We start from the raw sequence: 6,168 nt of genomic DNA on the forward strand, positions 1-6,168 counted from the left end.
ACATGGGAATACGATGATATATTGATAGCAGTTGATATATTTTGAAGAATCAAAGAATGTCAACATAAAGTCGCAGCAAGTACGGGAAACATTTATTTCTTACGGATAGAGACAACTACCGCTTATTATTTTATTGAAACAGATAACCCTGTTCTCTAAACAAGAATGTTATATTGATATCACATGCTGTTATGGAGAAACATGGCGGCTTTGTCGTCTCTAGATGGAGTAACCCTGCAATGTTTTAAGCAAAACGGCTTTTATACATTTTCTCCTTGGTTCACAACGTAATTTCTACTCGATAATGCTTGCATTGACATAATTATACTGGATATTCTCCAACACATTCTTGACAAATGTGAATGAAGACAGACCATATTCGTATGATGTTTATATTTACCAATTTACCATTAGGTTAGCAACTTGATATATTCTTATGTTGTGGCCGCTACCAGGAAATCATAGCTTGCATGCACGTAGATAAATGATTCAAGTTCAGATTCAAGTAAGTTCCCCGCAATATAGGATTGTATATATCGGGCGCAAATATTACTTATACGTGCCACCTCCAAACTGGAGGTGGCTTTCCGTGATTGAGATAGACACGGCCGCAGACTGATTACTGGGGTCTGCGTTGGCTGGGACTAATAACTCTCTAACGTATCCACCTATGACCGGTAGAAAGCGGCTGGTTTTATACGACCGGACGTAAAAAGTTTGACATGTTATGGATAGGTGACTGGTCGAAACAATCCGATGTACGTCACGTGATAGCAGTGCATAGATGGGTTCCTATTCTCTTCGTCAATGTGAAGTAAACAAAATAAAGAGATGAGACACAAATATACAGAAATGGAGCCAATATGGCAACCTCCATATCCTCGTGTTTTGAATTTGTACTTGTATTTTGTTAATATTAATAAATACACGTACGCGCGAGCTGTAATCTAGGCAGCTAGCCGTGAGTAATTCGCCATGTTTACATATGTGTTTATCTCATAACTAAGAGTAAGAGTAAGTGTCTGTGTGCTCAGGGGCGTAGCTTGTGATTTTCATAGGGATCGACATGCCTACGCGCAGTTTATGTGGTTAGTCTTAGTGTTACTGTATGTTAGACTAGCTCCAAGAAACGGTATTGCTAGGGTTAGAATCGTCCACGTTGACGATGGCGCAGCGCGTTCCACAGCGTGTGCGCATGCAAGATGCATCGATCTGTGGCGTGTGGAAAATATCACACGTGTTTGATATTTTCTTCCACGTGTGGAAGATTGAACAGCGTGTGCGGAATGGCTGCGTAAAGTTCCACACCGTCTCTATGTAACCGACCAATAGCAGGAGGTCAAGCAAGTCACGTGATCTTAACTTGCGGTTGCAGCGCAGTTGCACTGCGGTACACGCACGTACACGCGGATACACGCACGTACACGCGGTGTCACCCGCGGTGTAAGTGGTGTATACTGTGTGTACGTGCGTGATGCGTGTACGTGCGTGACCGCATGATACGTGCGTGCTACCTGCGTGTACGGCGTGTATCTGCGTGTACGTGCGGGGGGGGGTCGCAATGGGCGACGATGGGGGGGGGGGGTACGGGGAGGGAAGGGGGGAGTACGTTTGTGTGTTGAGAGGGTACAATTGTGTGCTGGGGGTACGATTGTGTCCTGGGGGGGTACGATTGTGTGTGGGGGGGTACGATTGAATGTGTGTGGGGGGGTACGATACGGTGGGGGGCGCTAGGGAGATACGCGAGGCACGGGGATGGAGATATTAAACGTGAGGGGCGGTTACTTGGCTGCTAGACGTGCTAGGCGGCGAATACGCAGAGAGTGACGAGAGGGGGGGGGGGATGTCGTACGTATGCGAGCGCGTTGCTTTTGAGCGTGCGTATTGATCTTGTATGAAGAACTGTTATGACGTAATGCTTGGAGCGGGTGTAGCGACGTGATGCGTAAGCTTGTGTGTTGGCGAGGCCGTTGAAAACTGTGGCTGAAGTCGACGTCGCAACGCATGTGGAGCGCGCATGCGCAGAAGGGACTCTGATCACTCGCCGCTTCGGCAGCGTTGGTCGCGTAGGTATGCCTATATCAGTATAGTGTGGTATACGTAACGCCGTCAGCTATGTCAGAGCCGCTGTGACAGGGAGGGGGGGCGTGACGTATAAAATAACGATTTTTCGTGTAAGAGGCGGTACGGCGGGGGACGAAAAGGGTGTTAGCACGCGGTAAAACGGCTGATTGGAAGCATTAAAAAAGGGGGAGAAGGGTGAAAATGTACGGGAGAGGCATGAGGCGTGAGGCATGCAAAGCGTGGGAGGCGTAGGAGCCGTGAGAGGAGGAGCTAGAGCGGTTGAGGCGTGAGCAAAGCGATGAGTGGCGACGAAACAGCAGTAATCGTTAGGCGCGGTCGCGTCTAGAGCAATTTTACCGCGCGCACGAACGAATGTATTGCCGATAACGCTTACAGTTTGAGCATACGTTAGTCTAAAACAAGATCAACTTCTCAGATTGTGCGCTTTGAGTGGCGCCACCGTCGTTGTAATCAAACTGTAGTCGTTAGTTTTAAAACATTTAAAAGAAATATTTCTAATGGTGATTGAACCATGAAACTTTTTATGTAGCGCAATTATAACCTAAATTAGCTGAAAATAACCCTAGAACCTAGAAGCTACTGTTCCTTTAATAAAACTATTTGTGGTGGATCGGGATGGCTGTAGGGGTGTTGGGAGGCCATCTATTGCAACAAATATTCCTATTTAACATATATTTTCTCACCAAAATTCCTATTTTTCTCCTATTTTTTCACATTTGAAATTCCTATTTTCCTATTTTTTGAGCGTCACTTGTCACTTGACGCCCTGATATATACAAAAAGAAGCTCTCAGGAAATGATTACATACTATATATAATGCTAATGAAGTGAGCTGTATTGAAATGCTGCACTTTCGCCTTACTGCTCTCATAGAAAATCGAAAATCAAAATACTAACTCGTTCGTACACTGACGATACCACTGCCACAGTGCTAACAGTAACACTATTTTTAAAGTGGGTGGAGCTCTGGGGAAATGCAGCGAATGGCGATTCTTAAACAGCGTATGATTTGAAAGAGGTAACTGGGCGCACAATCCGAGTGGCGAGCACTATTTTCTATCACTATTTTATCAAATTTTGCATTAAATAATGGTCCGATTTTTCTTATGTTTGGAACCTTTTATGTTTGGAAGTTATAGTGAAAACGCCTAACACCACACGGAAATAGAACCACGACGAAATCAAAAGCTTTGCTCTCGCCCCCCCCCCATCTGTACGACCCCCATGTAAGTCGCGAGTTCCTCCCACGTGCCAAATGTCTGCCCTCTGTGTCCGTACACAAGTTGCCGATGTTCCGCTGCCAGCTAATGGGTCCGTGCGCCGGCCTAAATGATTCTGCGCGACGGCATCAATAGTGCCAGCGCTGCATTACTGTCGGTAGACGTTTGCGCGGTCTCGTCGTGCGCCTGCGCGGAACCTGGCGCAGAGACTGCGCTAAGCGGTTATAGGATCAACAACCCCTTTCGCAACACTTCTCTGGGATATCCCGTCTTATCATGGCACTTTATACCATATATACTACACTTTACTCTTGCTTTATATATATATATTTCATGCGACACAGCCACTCGCAGCGGCGATGTGCGGAGCATTCCGGGCCGTTGTTTTTACATAGGTTTTTATGAAGGAAATTTGATATACAGTGACGCAACAGTGAACTGTAATTGAGAGGATACAGGTAGAAGGTGGTGGGGGCCTATTGTGATAATGCCGTTAATATTTATTTCTTCAGTTTTTATGAACTAATGTCGCTGAGTGGCTCGTGACTCGCAACGCAATGCTTAGTCAGTGCGGAGGCACGAACACCAACAGTGACGCCTTGAGTCCGTAGGACGCCGGCCGCCAGAGATTGATATGCACCCTGGAGTTCACAGCCTACCGCACGCAGGTCGGAACTGAGAACCCACCGGAGCGCACCTAATCAAAGCTAGCGCAGTATCCAGGACCACTCATGCGACTCGAGACTGACTTGCAGCAACGGGTTAGGCGCTTTTTGGCCCCCTGCATTCCGTTAAACCATTTAATTAGCTCATCTGACGTAGTCATGATGCAGATTGTAGTTTATCGATGATCGTCCGTGCTTTGGTCCTGCGTCCGTCCGTCCGTTCAACAGTTGGGCACAATCTTAAGAACGCTCGGACGTCAGTCACGATTTTGGGAGTGGGGCGGGTATATTCGAAAACGCGATTGGGATGTCGAGAGTGGGGGTTCAAAGAGTGCAAGGTGGCAACGACCGTGTAAAAAGCAGGGATTCTCCTTAACTTAAAGGTTATAGGAGAGGAATGCCAAATTTGACCCGGCACAAATTATAACGGCCTCGACCTAGGTTCGTGATATGTCGTGCGTAATCATCATCATGCGCTACGATAAACCATCACTGTGCCCCCGAAATGGAGGTCACGGGTCAAGGTCAATGGGGCACAGGCAGATTTTAGACATTGAAATGGTGTGTGTCTGAGGACATGGTTAACGGAGCGACGGAAAACTTTCTTGTTGCAGCGGTGAGCCTGTTTTTATGGCTTTATTGAAGGACCTGAATGTACTTTCTGGGACATGTGAAGAGTAAGTGTTGGATAACCTTTGACCTCAGAGGAGGGTTTAAACTCTGGATTTGTTTTTTACTGTTAGAAGCAATTTGACTGCCGCGGTTTGCTTAGCTAGAATCATTACATGCCTGGATGTATGAGAGCTCAATGTCAAGTGAATTTTAAAGCTAAGATTTTGGTTGCAAAAGCGAGTGTATGCTCTAAATCGTTATTTATAGGATTCTGTCTGTCAGTGTGCTTCTGCATGCTAACTATGCCCATGCGTGCATGTGGTGGTGGTGATATTACTGTGTAGTTTTGCTTGCGTTAATTAGTTACAGGTGGCAGCTCTCTATTTCAGCCTGTAGGCTTGCGTAGGTAAATGGATGAGTGCTTACCTATTCTGTCTTGCAAATAGTTGTTGCTACTACGTATGATGGGAGCTTCCATCTTTAATCTTAAGACACTTAAACGTACGCGCCATCTCGTGGCAACTTTCATAACGATCCCAACGAACATTCTTTTGAGAAGGTTCCTGATACCATCCCTGTGCGTTCCACTGTTTCGGCGCATATGTGAACACATTTGAGACTAACAGGGTTTACTAGAATCCCACCACTCCACCACAGAGTCACCGCAGTAGACGTTAGATGAGCGCTGTCGCTTCGCGACACTTGTTTACAAGTAAACTAACATAAACTCACAGATGTCGAGTTTCCGCTTGCGCGCCGTCTCGCCCCCTATCAAAATCCGTGCGCCGGCCTATGGATTCTGCGCACGGATCCATAGCTGCCAGCGCTGCATACTGTCGTAGGGCGTTGCGGAACTGCGCGCAAGATCTGCGCTCAGCGGTTATAGGATCAACATCTCCTTTCGGCAACACTTCTCTGGTATCCCGTCTCATCAGACTTTATATATATTCTCATGGCGACACAGCACACTCGCAGCGGCAAGTGCGGGAGCGTTCGGCGTTAGTTTTTACATAGGTTTTTATGAAGGAAAGTTGATATACAGTGAAGCAACCGTGGAACTGTAATTGAGAGGTACGGTAGTAGGGCCTATTTGTGGATCCACGTTCATAATATTTTTAGTTTTTTACTGACTCTGTCCCAAGTGCCTATGACTCGCAACGCATGCTAGTTGTGCGCAGGCTCGAACCAACAGTGACGCCTGTAGTCGTAGACGCGCCGCAGGATGAATGTATACCCCCCGGTTCACAGCCTACCGCGCGCAGGTCGGTCGTCTATCAAAATACCCTGGCGCCGCCCCTGGGTATTAATAGATCATTGCTATACCTAAACTCGCAGATGTCGAGTTTCCTTCTAATGCGCTTGTCGTGTTTCCAGCGTGAAATGATGCAGACCAAACTTGTATGTTTGAATTTAATGTTGCTGTGTGCGTATTTAGGTGCAAATGCTGTTCCAGATATTCCGACCCAGCCTCTCCAGTGTGTGGTGAGTAGGACCATTCTAATTTTATGCATGCATATATTTTACACCGACATGTAGGGTACAAATTTATAAAGCGATCGTGAATGTATATATTTTATGTCATGAAT

The sequence above is a fragment of the Priapulus caudatus genome, unplaced genomic scaffold, assembly GCF_000485595.1.
Source record: "Priapulus caudatus unplaced genomic scaffold, Priapulus_caudatus-5.0.1 Scaffold1264, whole genome shotgun sequence".
Classification (NCBI taxonomy): Eukaryota; Metazoa; Priapulida; class Priapulimorpha; order Priapulimorphida; family Priapulidae; genus Priapulus; species Priapulus caudatus.